Genomic DNA, 15,001 nt, shown 5'->3' with positions numbered 1-15,001 from the left:
CTCTTCCAAAATTTTGTCTCCTAAAGCCAAACACTGTAGTTCAACTTAGTGGTTTCTAGCCTTGATGTAAGTTAATTTGTACATTATTTATTTATTTACAGGGTTTTCATATATACACGTGGCTGGCCACTGACTCTCAGCAGTTTGTCTCCCAAGTGTGGGATTTACAGTTATGTGCCACTGTGCTGGCCAATAGGCTTTCTTTTAAAGCCCACTTTATTTGCAATTAAAATGTTATCTCATGTCTACTGAAGCAAGTCGACAAAAATGTACACTCATAAGTTGAACAATGTGATGGAAGTTGTATACATTGTGAAGTGATTGCTACACTAAAAGAAATCAACGTGTCCCCCACCTCACAAGATGCCTTTCACTCTTTCCTAATGGCAATGTAGAAGATCAACTTTCTTAGGAAATCCAAGTTATGACTTAAAAGTCATACTGTTCAGAGCTTACTAGTATTTCTCCTGTTACCTTTCCCAATGGCTTTTCTACCCCTCCACCTCCAACCACTGACCACTACCGTTTGTTTCTTTAATACAGCTTCTCTTGCTTGTGTTTTGTCTACCTCTTGTAGAGCAGCTTGTTCCCTTCCCCTGGTATTTGGTAGTCCACCCAGTGGCCCTCCCTTCTGATAGGCTGTTGGTGGGTGTTTGGGGTCCTAGCCCATGAATCTATGGAGCCATGGACATTCTTGTTCACTATTCTTCCAGCAGGATATGAACTTGAGGAAGAAGCCAACAGTTCACAGGGAACAGATAGATCAGTAATCACTGATTTTTTAGTAAACCCCTGGTTTATCTAAGTTGTCTATCCCTTCCCACTTCTAGGAGTGCTATCACAGTGCTGGGACTTGAATTTTCACCACGTTTTCATCATACCTGTTTTGATGACTAGGATGATGTTATCTTGTGGTGGTTGCATTTTTCATCTCTCTGCAAGTAAGTCAAATGTTATATGTTTATTGATCTTCATTATCTTGAGAATTACATTTTCTAGGAGGTAAATCTTTTCTTATTGACTTTCATCAATATTTAATTGGAAAATTTCAGCTTTATTATCACAAATTGTTGATGATATTCTCTTAGAATTTTTTAAATAGTGTTATGTTCTCACCATGTGCTTACTATTAGCATGACATCTGTAATGATGGAAACAAACCTTGGTCTCCAGGCTGATGTAGTCTTGATGAGACTTCTCCTTCATCAGGCTTACACACAATGTTGAAAGTTATGCTCCTCTCTGAGGGGATTATTCACATAAATTACCAAGCTCCTTCTACACAGGATCTCTCTGTCTCTCTCTCTCTCTCTCTGTCTCTCTCTCTCTCTCTCATCCCTCCTTTATGTTAGTATGGACTCATAGACATTTACCTGATATTTTAGGGTATAACCTAGGGTTATATCATGACTTAGATCATTCTAAATTGGGCTATTGGAAGCTCTGTCATCTTATACTCTTGTCCCTATAGTGGTTTGAATGAAAATGCCCCCAAGAGGCTCATAGAGAGTAGCACTATTAGGATGTGTGGCCTTCTTGGAGGAAGTCTATCACTGGGGGTTGGCTTTAAGGTTTCAAATACTCAAGCTAGGCCCAGTAGCTGTCTCTTCCTGCTGCCTGCTGAACAAGATGTAGAACTCTCAGTTCCTTCTCTAGCTCTATGTCTGGCTGCATGTCTGCCATGACGTTAATGGACTAAATCTCTGAACTGTAATCCAGCCCCAGTTAAATGCCATCCTTTATAAGAGCTGCCATCATCATCATTGCTGTGTTTGTTCACTGCAATAGAAACCCTAACTAAAACAGTCCCATTAATGTTGATCTTAGAACACATTCCTTGTCCTTACCTCCTCTGGCAATAAGAGATACTCCAGACATAGAGGAGCTCTGGTTCTTTTTATTTGAAAATCACAGGAGGCATAAGGTTCTGGTTTCATGAAGGATGAATGAATTTCTTTTTATTTCTTTCCTTTGGATTTCTTTGGCCTTCATTTGCTCTACCTGCCCCAACTTTTCACAATGATTCTACGTTTCATTTTCATTATTAGTCATTTTCATGTTTTAAATTTACATCTCTCTCTTAAACCATGTGCTGATTAGGTTTTTGTCAACTTGACATAAGCTAGAGTTATTTGGAAAGAGGGGACCTCAAAGGGGAAGATGTCCCGATCAGATTGGTGTTTAAACACATCTATAGGGACATTTTCTTGATTAATGATAGTTTTGGGAGGACCAAGCTCACTTTGGATAATGCCATTCCTGGGCAGGTGGGCCTAGGGCATAAAAGAAAGCAAGCTGAGCAAGCCCCAGGGAGAAAGCCAGGGATTGTCCCATGGCCTCTGCCTCAGTTCCTGGTTTTAGGTTTCTGCCTTGAGTCCATAGCTGACTTCCCGTTATGATGAACTGTAATTGGACTTAAAATCCAAGCAAACCCTTTCTCCATGAATTGCTTTTGGCCCATGATTCATAACAAAAACTAAAGCCAAAACCCCAACCCCCAAACCAAAACAGCCACAAAACTTGCTTTCCATGTCTATGGACATTTCAGTTTCATTTTTTCTCTCCAAACTAACTCTGTCAATGTCATCGAATTTTTCTGAATAAAGTTAAATTCTTTTAAATTTGCTGACTCTTGTTCTGTGATCCACATACAACTTATTAATGCTGTGTGTGTCCGTGCAAAGACTGTGTGGTGGGGGGTGTAGTGTTCCAAACAGTCCTTGAAATTATGTTAAGTGTGTATTTTATATCTTGCTAATATTCATAATTCATTTTTTATATCAGATATTGAGCAAGGTATAATTCCTTACTTTGATAATAGACTTACTGCTTTTACCTTTTTATTATACTAATCCTTTTAGAAATTATTGTTTCAACCAAATCCCAGACAAAACAACCCAAGGGGAAGAGTTATTTACTGTACTCTTAAGTTTCGGTCCATCAGAGCAGGGAAGATGTGATGGAGGAGAGTTGGCTGGTGTTTAGCTCACTTCATCTCTTGGACCCCATGGAATTGCATAGCCCATCTTTAGTGTGAGTCTGCTTTACTTAGTTAAACCTTTCTGGAAACAAGCTCACATACATGCCCAAATATTTGTTTTCCTGGGAATTCTCAATCCAGTTTAGATGATCAACCCACAGTGATGAACCTTAGAATTCTACCCACCTTTCAGATGTTTAAGGGCATCTTGTAGTCAGACTTTCATTTGGTTGTTGTTGAGAATTCAGCTTTAAATCTGACTGGTTTTCTCTTAAAATAATTACCCTACCTCCTCCCTTGTTTGTTCCTTAAGACTCCATCTTCTTTTTCAAAAATGTTTGTATAATGAACCTGTGTTTATAGATTTGTAATTCTTCTGTTTGGAGTTTGATCACATTTTAATATTTAACTGTATTTTTTGAAGTCCTGTTTTGTTGAATCCTTCGACATGAAATCTTTGAATATTTACTATATTCCTTCCCCTACTCTACTTGTGAGATCCCAGCCACTCACCATGCTAAAGTTTTTGACTGTCACACATCCCACACAGTTCCCTTCATTTCTAACCCCTTTGTGTTCGGTTGCAGTCTACGTATCTTCCTATAGCTCTGTGTAACCCAGTCTTAACTCAGTATTGCATTCTCAGGTCTAAAATTTTCATCAGTTTTTAACATCATTTCCCATTCTTTGCTAAAATAATCTCCATTTTATCTTATCTTTGACTATGCAGTCACCCCACACCCTATTTAACACCTCCAGGATCAGAACTGCCTGACTGTTTTGTTCTTTTGGTTTTCCACCATGCATTATATTGTTCACTTTTGATTGACTACAGAACACTGTTTAGGGAAGCCAACGATGTCATCTTCTCTTGGATGAGATACTTTTGCTAAAGAGCAGACTACCCAAACACGTCAGGAACTGACATGTCTTGATGCTATGCTTACTCAGTTGGTTCATTCTTATCCTTGACGATGGTGGCTGGTCTCTATAGGAAGTCTTAAAGGATGTCTGGGACTCTGCCCTATTGAGAGGATATGCAATTCTGTTGTGTCCCAGTTCTTTGAGATTGATTGCTATTTGCTCAGCTTCTCAGATTTTCAGTGCCAGCGTTTTTATCTGCTTGTACCCTTTGGTAAATCGGTGTGATGCATGGGGCACTTGTCCTTTCTCTTTTCTCAGAGTTTGCTTCTACTCTGCTCCTTACTCACTCCCTAATAATTCATCAAAGAAATGTATCTTATAATTTATTTAGCTCTTCTAGATTAGGAGAACATGTGGATCAGTCTCAAACAAACCTGGCAAGTTATGTCCAGCTAATTAATAATAATTTGTTTTAATAATAATTTGTTTTTAGCTGTGGTATAACTTACGGATGAAATATACTTTTGAAGACAAACAATTTTTTTGCTGTGACTACTTATTAAACAATCCATTCCTCATCTATAGACTTGAACGACAAATATCACAATGAATTAAATATCCTGTATTCTGGAATCTATGTCTAGATTTTTCTATTTGATACCTATCTGCCTTGTAAAATGGAGGCCTATTTTATGTGTTCTTCTGACCCATTTGCTCATTATTAGAGTTTCGAGGTTCATACCCTTTGATGCATGTAGTCATGAACCATTACCTTTCACTGCCATGGAGCATTGGACTATAATGAGCATTCCACAACTTACCCATTCCTTTTTATTGTTTTGTCTAATTTTGGTGTTTTGGAAGTAATGGTTCTATGATATATCATTTTGTATCTCTATATTGTACATATATAATACATATACAGTGTCATCTTACTAGCAGACTATAAGGCATTTTGTAGATATTTCAAATTGTCTCTTTTCAGCTCAATTGTCTACTTATTTGAGTATTTTTCTTCTGTATTTAGTTTTTGGAGTTCTAGAAATTAATTCATTATCAGAAGAAAGGCTGGTGAAAATGTTTTTCCAATCTGTAAGGCTTTCTCTCTTCACTTTGTTTATTATTTTCTTTGCTGTAAAGAAGCCTTTTAATTTGATGCAATCCTATTGTCAGCTCTTGGTGTTATTTTCTAAGTTATTGGAGTCTTATTCATATGTCTTTTTCTATTTCTAGAGGATTTTCCTGTCTCTCTCACAAGTATTTAAAAATTTCAGGTCTTCATAAATGCCTTTAACCCATTTTTAATTGATTTCTATATAGGGTGAGAGGTTGATTTGTCATTGATGTATCCTAAATATGGACATCTTATTTTCTTATTCCATTTATTAAAGAAGCTATCCTTTCTCTAAAGTGTGTTTTTGGCACTTTTGTTAAGAATCATGTGGCTGTAGCTGTGTGCGTTTATTCTGGAGCCTTTATTCTTCTAGTCCATTGATATAAGTATCTTTTGCAGCGGGATCATGCTGTTTTTGTCTCTATGGTTCTGTAGTATAATTGGAGGCTAGCCATTGCCAATATTGTTCTTTAATCAGAGTTGCTTTGACCGTTAATTTTTAACTTTATTCTTACTTTTTGTTTTTTTGGGTTTTGTTTTATTTTACTTTTCTTGGAGACAAAGTTTCTCTGTGTATCCTTGGCTGTCCTGGAACTCACTCTGTAGAGCACACTGACCTTGAACTCACAGAGATCTGCCTGCCTCTGCCTGATGATTCTTCTTGAGACACAGTTTTATTTTGTGGTGATGCAGTTGGCCTCAGGGTTGCTGTGTAGCTGAGGTTGGCCTTGAACTACGATCCTCCTTCCTGAACCTACAAGTTCTGAGACTGTTGGTGAGTGCCACCATCTCTAATTATCCCTGGGCTTCTGTACTCCCATATGAATTTTAGGATTTCCTTTTCTATTTCTGTGAAGGATGTGATTGGAATTTTGGTACAGATGATGTTTATCTATAGATATCTTTTGATAACATGGCCACCTCACACCTTTTTGCCTGTTAGTACAAATGTTTATGACAAAAGTAACAATTTTAATGAAGATTGGAGAATGTGAGATTCTGGTTTCACAGCAGAAGTTATCACACTGAGGAGCTGTGTAGATTCATTCCCAGGATACTCATTATAGCCAAGATTTTGCAACAGTGGAAATGCTTTGTGATGGTTTGAATGAACCCTTCCCTCCTTCCTTATAGGCTCAGTTATTGGAGCACTTGGGGACAGTTGGTAGTGATGTATGGGCAGACCACCTTTTACGAGGTTGAACCTTGCTAGAGGAAGAATATCACTGGGTGTCGACTTTGAGAATTTATAGCCTTACCCTAGTTCCTGTATTCTTCCCTGCTTTATAGTTGAAGATGAGAATTCTCAGCTTCCTGAACCTGATACCATGGTATCCCATCATATTATGGCCTCCCCCTCAGGAGCTAAAAGTCAAACTAAACTGTTTCTTCTGTAAGTCATTTTAGCCATGATGTTTTATTGCAGCAACAGAACTGAGTGTCTGACAATGGATGAATGGACAAAAAAAATCACATATACAAAGAGCATTCTTCAGACATAAATGTGAAGCAAATCATACATATATCAGGAGGAGAGTATGTTAAAGTGAAATAAGCTGAATGGACAAAGAGTTAATGATGTTTCTGAAACAGCCAAACTCACAGAATAAGGGAGGAGAAGGGGTTGTCAGGCTTTCAGGACTTTGAGGATGGCAAGGTGGGAGAGGAATTGATCAAAGACTGCAAAGCTTCAGTTATACAAACCGTGCATTCAGAAAGTGCAGTTTGTTTGTGAGTGTAGTCAATGGTTGCCATCTATGCCTGGCATCTGCTGAGAGTGATGATCTCAAACATTCTCACTTCATGTGATGTAACAGACAATGTTCACAAGGTTGACAGTGTTAATTAGCTCACACCATATGCATATAAACAGCACCACAACACATACAGTTCTATTGAATGCTTCCTTAAGTTTGAAGTGACTAGATTATCACCTCTTGCTTGGTAGTTTATGGTTTGAAATTTTTGTTGTACGTGTGTCCTTGAGAAACCGAGTATGTATTTAAGTGGAATGCTAAGACTACAGCACATAAGCATACTGCATTTTCCTCATATTGACAGATAGCCCTCCCAGTGACCACACCAGTTTACTCAGTCTTTGTGGTGGTCTACATATGCTTGGCCAGGGAGTGGCACTATTAGGAGGTGTGGCCTTGTTGGGGGAAGTGTGTCACTGTGTGGATAGGCTTTCAGAGAACTTCCTCCTTTCTGGCTGGAAGTCAGTCTTCTGTTTTTCTTCAGAAACAAGGTCTAGAACTCTCAGCTCCTCCAGTGTCATGCCTACCTGGATGCTGCCTTGCTTCCTGCCTTGATGATAATGGACTGACCTTCTGAAGCTGTAAGCCAGCCCCAATTAAATGTTGTCCTTTTTAAGAGTTGCCTTGGTCATGGTGTCTCTTTACAGCAATGGAAACACTAAGACAGTTGTGGTGGAAAAGATTTTTCTCTCGGTCTCTTTTTTTTAAACAGACTTGCTACTCACTGATGTTGCTTGATATCGGTGATCTTATTGAGAGCATCCTTTGAGGTTTCTTTCTCTTGCTATACAGATAAAGAGTAATGAGTATTTAGAGTGATTATTTAGTCTTACTTTTTATTTACAGTTTTTTTTTGCTATTGTTTTTTTCATGTGTTTTTGAGTCTTTGTTGAGAAACTGAATATACTTGGACCATTTTGGCAAGCATGTAAGAATAAGCTTTTATTTAGAGAGAGCGGGCCAGTAAATTTTCATGCAAGTATGTCTGAGTACCTACATAAAGCATGTAGAAAAAATGGACTGAATGCTTTATCCATACCCTCCAGACTGAATGCATGATGAAAAGGTTGTCTAAGTTAGGGTTCCATTACTATGAAGACAAACCAAGACCATAGGAACTCTTACAGAGGAAATCATTTAATTGGGGATAGCTTACAGTTTCAGAGGTTTTGTCATGTCAAGAAGCATAGCAGCATGCAAGCAGACATGGTGTTGGAGAGGCAAATGAGAGCTCTATATCAGGATCCCAAGGCAGCAGGGACAGAGCACACTTCCTCCACCAAGACCACACCTACTTCAACAAGGTCACACCTCTTAATGGTGCCACTCACTATGGGCCTTTGAACTATTTTTATTCACACAGGCTGAATGTGATTTTTCCCACTCATAATAACTTTCTTCCCTGTACACTCTAGTTGTCATCCAAGATTGTAGGCAGAGGCTCTCTATCCATTATGTTAAGGGTAATAAATTGAAAGTTAAGTGTTCATGCCACAAACATCCATTAATTGTGTACTCCCCCAACCACCCTAGCTTTTCTAGACTACAATATGATTTACTGATGTGTCTGATTATCTTTTTATTTGTTCAGAACAGGAACTTTTAATCCTTCGGTCTTTAATAGTGACATATATCTCAGCAGGTAAAGAAATGTGCTGCTTTGTGTGTATACCATGTGGTGTTGGCAAGATTATTTCTGCCATTCTTCACTTGGCAAGCTTGACTTATGATTAAACCACTTTGACTTGATTATTTCTACTGACAAGAAATTGTCACAATGGTCACAGAGCTGTGTAGAATAGCCCTCATCGTGTACTATTAACTGGGGACATAATAAGTAACATCCACACCATGGTAATGATGGCATCCAACTAGAACAACAAGGTGGTCCATTCCACTCATGTTCACCGACAAGTTGTGAACATTCACTTGTCTGGACTATTTCTTTGTTTGACTGTTTTACATAGCTCATGTGTTAATAGTACAATTTAATGCTTGGGAAATGTCATCTTTAGATCACATTGGTTTTAAGAAATAAAGTGTTGTTTTGCTTTACTCTGGCTCTCTCTTGGGTCCTGTCTCTGACAACCCTTGTTTTTCGTAACCTCTGTCACTTCACAAGTCATGTGGTCATTTCCACTGACTCATACTGCCACCCTGCTTTCTTACACAGTGTTACAGTTGAAGAAGAGACTGTCACTTACAGACTACTGTCTTTGTACACTTGGTTCCTGACTATTTGGGGGTGAGGTTGTGTAATTTTGGGGGAGGCAGGGTCTAGTCAGAGGAAGTAGGTTTCTGTGCAGGTCAAGCAAGGCTCAGGCCATGAGTTTTATAACCGAGTCCCACTTCTCATCCTGTTTGTCCTCAGTGATTTACTCAGATACAACTAGTTCTCCTAGCACAGCTGTGAGTCACTCTGGTCACTCTGTTTTGTGGCCTCTGGTAGACTGTACCCTCAAACCGTGAGGTATTGGCATATTGCAATGAGAGGAGTGGCTAATACAGAAAGTGAACCCTTGTTCGGAGCATTTTGTTTACTTGATTGCTTATCACCCAGTCTGAAAAGGTTTAGTTCGCAACTAAACCTTAACTTCCTTCATGCACCATGGTGCCTGGGCTGTGTGATCATATATAGATACAAGTCCAGAAATTGGACTTGTTATGATGTCAGCCCCTACACACTCAGTATTATGACCTCACTATGATGTATATTCAACTCATTTTGGTAGATGCTATCAAGGCGACACTGCATGTTTTTCCCGTTGACCAATCACGTAAATTACAGAACAGTGGTTTGGACTTTGTAACTCTATTTCTTATATTTCCTTTGAAGAAAGGACTCTTATATTTTGTTATATTCTTGATGTTTTTACATGGATATTTAATAGGCAAGTTACCTGGATTCCCAGGTTAAATTATTTTGTTGTTGTCGTCCCCCACTCCCTATTTCACTCCTCCACTTTGTCAAACTGTTCTTTCCCAGTCTTCTCCAACCTCAGTATTTGGCTTTACATATACTTGGCCAGAATTTTATATCCCTTAGTTGCTTTTTTTCCTTATGCTTTACAGACTTCCCTATTAGCTTAATCTATAAAATGTTCCTCCTAAATTCTACTTTTTCTGCTCTACCATCAGAGACTAAATCACTACAGCTTCTCACCAAGATCATTGCTACAGACCTCTAAGTGGGATCTCTGATATTGCTTCTGCACCTCACTCCCACTCCATGCCACAATCACAAATAAAACTATCAAAGCCAAACTATGACCCTATCCAAAACCGTACTGACTTACCTCAGAATTTAGAACATATAATCTTTGTGGGTTCTCTGAAGCTGCCCCACATTTTGTCCCTCACTTCCTCTTTGGTTCCATTTGCTCCCAGATTTCCTGTTACTCTCTTCTCCAACTGAATCAGAAAGATCCCACCCTCCCTATAAGTATTTGACTAAGAGTTAACCAGTGCTAAATATTGTTAAGACCAAGTTGTTGTGTGCCTCCTTCGATGATTATTTCTCCTTCAAATAAGCTAAGCTATTAAGTAATTGGGACATTTTGATCCTTTGATTGGCAGCTGCCAAGCACTTGCTTGTGTCTGGTTACTTTGAGTGAGGAGCTCTTAAATGTTTTTTGATAGTAGTCTCAATTTAATTGTAGAGGGGCCCAATGTGATCATTCTTAAGAACAGTGCCTTTTCTCCAAACAATTTCAGCTATAGAAACACTAGAGTCTATATTTACTTTATCTGTGTCAACTAGAGTTTAAGCCTCCTTCAGAGGAAAATGCTTGTTTAGCTTCTTCACTGAAGTCCTTGCATTTAGGAAAATTGTTGATGTATTGTCAAATTACATACACTTTCTAACTATAACTAAATATCTTTGCTTAAGTCCAACTATCTCTTTTATTTTCTGCATAAAATTGGACTGTATTGTCTACAGGAATTTGGATTTCTTTAATGTTTACATGGACTTATAATCTTCTGAATTTATATATTCTTTTTATAGTAATTCCTCATATATTTAATCTTTTTAATGCACTCCAAGCAAATATAGTGAAAACCGATGAGATCCTTGAAAATGTGAAAGCAAAATTTTTGGCCACCAGATGGAGACCCAGTACTGACTTTTTGGGATGATTCGCCCCAAGAATAAATGCTTAAAGCAAAATGCTTTGTTTTTCCTTTCCAGTTCATACGGTCCTAACAACTTTTACTCATTAGAAATATCATCTATATTTAGGAAAACTTTAATGAATAAAGAAGACAGAATCCAAGAAGACAGAATAAAGAAGAAATGAAAAATGAAGATTCTAATAACGCTCAGAATACCAAGCAAACATATCCATCTGTATTCAAGAATCTCAGGATTCTAGGTGGGATGGCTTTCAGATAACAGAAGGTTAGAAGGGCACAGGCTATTGAAGAAAGTGATTGGGTGGATAATGTTGAGTGATGGGATTTTAAAAGTCAAAGTATTTACAATAGCAAGGGATGGGGCCAAGCAGGGTTGAGTACAGAAGGGAAAATAAACCATAGAAGTCAGGTGTAAATAAATACAAATCCTGTCTCGATGGAGTAGAGACAATTAAGGCCTTAGAGTTGGAGGATTCCAAAGCCTTATGAACAGCTAAAGGCTCAGAGGAGTTTCTAACCAGCCAGACATCACATTCTCTGTTTTTTTCTCCCAAATGGAAACACTGATTGGTTTCACATTGCTATTATCTTTATACTTAGAATAATTTCTTACATGTCTTATGTGACACTTGGAGCACCTAAATAAAGCAGTAAGTATTCTTTCTCTGAGTTTCTTAGCAAATATAATTCCTGCTTCTCTGAAAGACAAAAAGGACCCCAGACAAGAAAATTGAAATAATGTTTTCTACTTTTCCTTACTGACTGTAATTTACCTCAATTCTATAGGTGGTTTAAAAAAAAAAAGTATCTCAGTCTTAGGAGACTAATTCATGGCCTGTGTTCTATTTGGCTTCAGTAGCGGAAGAGAAATTTGCCTTTTGTTTTACTGTCAACTCACAGAGAAGTTGATGGTTTCTGTCCTGTCTTCTGTTTCCCCCACCTCCAACTAGCAATAACCTATTAACTGGACTTCTGCATCTGCTCTCTTTGCTGTCTAATTGGCCTTTTACAATCATGCTGAGCTAATTTACCTAAAACAATGATGACCTGGTCATGTTTTCTCTTGCCAACTAAAGCCTATCAAAGACAGCATTTACTTCAGGGTAACAGGCAGGCTTGTTAGCACAGTGAGATACCAGCCCAGTTGCCCCAGCTGACATGCTGGGCTTGAAGGTCAGCTCAAGTGTAACTTTTGAGGCTTTCCTTAAATTGTTTTGGACAAAGGCAATGGAGTCTCTCTTATTTCTCAGGCATTTCTTCATGTGGTCATTTTAAACTTACATTCTACTTACTGGCATGTGATTCTTAACTAGGAGGACATTCTGAAAAGTGTGGCATCAGGTGACATCACTGTGAGATCACCACAGAGTCTGTTTATAGAAACCCAGACAACTCTGAAGACAATAGGTGATGCAATCATATTCGTTCACTATACTCCATGATGTACACTGTTGCCTGATGCATTCTAATGTCACACATAACAATATTAATATAACTATGGCTTTATTCATTTTGATTTCTGAATAGAATTTTAGTTTCTTAAAGTTAGGAATTCTGAATTTTTTGGGGGGGGGCTACTAGCATCACATTCATTACTACTTTTAGGGCAATTAGTAAATTTTTGATGTAGTAAAAGCAGATACATCATATATTTCCTCTTATGACATATGACTGACATTATATAGACAATTTAATTTTTAAAATTCTTGTAGTTCAAATATTTGTGTGTGTGTGTGTGTGTGTGTGTGTGTGTGTGTGTGTAGAAGAAGTCAGAAAAGGATATCTAATTCCTTGGAGCTGGAGTAATAGGAAGTTGTGAGTTGTGCAACATGCGAACTGAACCTGGGTCCTCTGGAAGAGAAACAAGAACTGTTAACAGCTGAGCCATCTCTCTAGTTTCAAGCTCTTGTATTTAGGCCAGGTAAAGTGACAAAGGCATCTAATCGTGCTCTCAGGTGGAAGAGACATGAGGACTGAGAATTTGAGAGTAGCCTGTGTTACATGATATCTTTCCAGGCTGGCCTGGGCCATGGTAGTGAGACTTTGTTTTAAGAAACAAACAAAATTTTTGTCTTTTAATGGTCATCACCAAATAATCAGTTGGAGAAAATGGTAAAACAATGAGGGTATTCTTATTTTAACTTCTCCAAACTTGACAAAAATCTTGATATTGAATATTCAATTGTGGATATGGATGAAACTTAGTTGAAATAATTTCTTTTGATCAGCAATAAAATGAATCCAAACCTGAGAATGAAGAATTTATTTTCTGTCCACATCTTTCCCCATAAATACCTGCACCAAACATGATCTAAGCAGTGACATACAAATTAACTAATCTCTAGTGGCTTTTAATAAGTACCACCTTAAGGAAGGCTTTAAGATTCACTGACTTACTGATTTAGAAATGTATTGAATGGCTATTATTTGACAAGCACTGTACTTGAGCTAGAGAACATCTGTGTGACAAATAGGCAGCTCTCACCCTCATGGGACTTACCATGAAGGAGATCACTAAGAATCAATGAATGAGCAATTTGATTTTGGGTAATGATGATTTGCACTAGGAAAGCTAATCAAGGCAGTAGTTTGTGAATGGCTCGGATGTCAGGTACCTTTTTAGTTTTTATTTAAGTGATTGCATGACTAATGATTGTAGTAATAGTGCTACAATTGGGGTGAGACTTGCCTGTGTAGGGTGTGCTTTGAGATAGATCCACAAAGCCTTATTAGATTGAATGTGAGAGGTAAAGAATAGCCAAGAATGGCTTAAAACTTATTTTTATTTTGCTTTGAGTCCTGTGGATTTTAAGAAATCTGATTTTGGGGTTTCTCTGTTCTCCTACTCATATCCACAAGATCACAGGGATTGTTGGTGCACTAGAAACCTCAGGCAATACTCCCTAATCCCAAATACTCTTGCTTATTCTGTAAAACCCCTTCTGCCTCTTAGCTAGATGATCAATGATAGAACATTGTGACATTATCAATAATATGCTTGTTGTAGTATAGATTTTCTATTGGATGGAATATGACCATCCCATAGCCATTGTAATGCAGGGATAGCCTTGACTCGTAGTTTCGTAATCATGGCACTGAGTAAGCAAAATGGTGCAGTGATAGTTAGGTTCATGTTAATGCCTATGGGGCTTTGACACTTTCTAGTAGAAGTGGGTGTGGAGGGTCATAGAACCCTCACCTGGGGTCCCGGGCATCGTTCAGTCCTATTGCCTTGTTGAACATGATGTTTGGAGGTATCAGGGTGCATAGCAGGTTATATTAAAGATAAGACTCTGTGATACATTTTTTAGGAGGGGGTTGGACTTTGTCTTTTGTCAGTGCCTAGTCTTGGATGAACAGATATTTGTTTGTGTGAAAGCAATACATCAGTGGTAAATCTTATTATCTTGTATGCTATTTTAGAGATAGGTTCTTACTATGTAGCTCTGGATGGTAACTTACTATGCAGACCAGGCTGCCCTTGAACTCACAGAGATCTACCTGCTTCTTCCTCCAAAATGCTGCAATTAAAGGCACAAGTCATCATGACTTAGCCCAATCTTAATACCTTCACTTCACCCAACATCACTAAATAAAGCTAAATACATCACAAATGATTAGTCAGAACACGTAAGATATTTTCTATTCACTCTTACGAATTTACTCTTTACTCTTTCAAACGGGTTCATTTCTAGAGGGTGACTAACATGAATAACACTAATATTTGTCATGCCCACTGGCCTTTACTTGGGTTTGGGCAGTGGGACACACTGGCAGAGAGTCAAGGCAGTAGAGGTGGTGAGAGTGGGAGGTTAATTTACTGTCTTTCACCACAAGCTTTTTGTGAGCTGGCTGTGTCTCTTCTACACCTATCTACATGGGCTTTTTTCTGTATCTAATCTCTCTGGAAGGCAGGACTGGTTCTGTCTCCTTACACTTTCATGCCTAGGGCATTCAGTTGTTGCTGTTTCAAGTCCCTTTAACCCTTTATAGAGAGAGTCTGTTAAGGTCTCAAAGATCATTAACTGTACCATCTGTTTTGCCTAAATTGGTATCGATTTGAAGCCTACAGAATTGAATTGGTCTGAAGTTAATCAACAAAGGAATTAATTATAAAGGTATTAGGTAGAAGAGAATAATCAGAAATCATAT

At 38.2% G+C, this 15,001-nt stretch overlaps 1 long non-coding RNA gene across 1 annotated transcript in view; it reads left to right on the top strand.

The window, feature by feature from the left end:
- Positions 1-838: 838 nt before the first annotated feature.
- Positions 839-15,001, top strand: part of LOC114631109 — a 17,505-nt gene continuing 3,342 nt past the window's right edge. The window contains exon 1 of the long non-coding RNA XR_003712910.1: positions 839-941. This is a non-coding gene — a long non-coding RNA (uncharacterized LOC114631109). The remainder of the gene's footprint in view (positions 942-15,001) is intronic.

This window comes from Grammomys surdaster, unplaced genomic scaffold, assembly GCF_004785775.1.
Source record: "Grammomys surdaster isolate TR1022 unplaced genomic scaffold, NIH_TR_1.0 351, whole genome shotgun sequence".
In the NCBI taxonomy this organism is placed as follows: Eukaryota; Metazoa; Chordata; class Mammalia; order Rodentia; family Muridae; genus Grammomys; species Grammomys surdaster.
Note: the sequence above shows the minus strand (reverse complement) of the source record. Positions and strands in the feature narration are given on the sequence as shown.